Source organism: Etheostoma spectabile, chromosome 21 (genome assembly GCF_008692095.1).
Source record: "Etheostoma spectabile isolate EspeVRDwgs_2016 chromosome 21, UIUC_Espe_1.0, whole genome shotgun sequence".
NCBI classification, from domain to species: Eukaryota; Metazoa; Chordata; class Actinopteri; order Perciformes; family Percidae; genus Etheostoma; species Etheostoma spectabile.
Genome location: NC_045753.1, coordinates 11,852,771 through 11,853,169, shown reverse-complemented (window position 1 = coordinate 11,853,169; position 399 = coordinate 11,852,771). Strand labels below are relative to the sequence as shown.

The 399-nt window shown below is 37.8% G+C and overlaps 1 long non-coding RNA gene across 1 annotated transcript in view; it reads right to left on the bottom strand.

Moving 5' to 3' along the window:
- LOC116671084 (uncharacterized) overlaps nt 1-399 on the bottom strand; it is a 23,076-nt gene that overhangs the window by 12,409 nt on the left and 10,268 nt on the right. The gene's annotated exons all lie outside the window — the stretch shown is intronic.

The following is a 399-nucleotide window of genomic DNA, read 5'->3' as shown; positions in this document are numbered from 1 at the left end:
TCTCTAATCAGTCTGTTTACTGGTTCCACATATTATTTATTCCTCATTCTCTATTCTTATTCCAGCACCCTTTGCTACGTAACTATCATAATTATAATTTACTCCTGCAGACAATGCGCTCTTCGTTGCTCTATTGTCTCAACCTGTCTAAATCGTTGCTGTTTGTAGTTTGTATATATTGTTTGTTTTGTATGAGTAAGCACATTAAGACATGATCCAAAGCAAAAGTCCTCGTATGTGTTCTCATACCTGGCAAATAAAGCTGATTCTGATATTGATGACATTTCACTTCTGGGATTGTTGACATCCCTCATATTTGGCCGGATGGCAGTTACCTTCCACTTTCTCTGTGTTGTAGTGGATTTATGGTTGGACTATGGTTAACTGCTCCTCAGATCT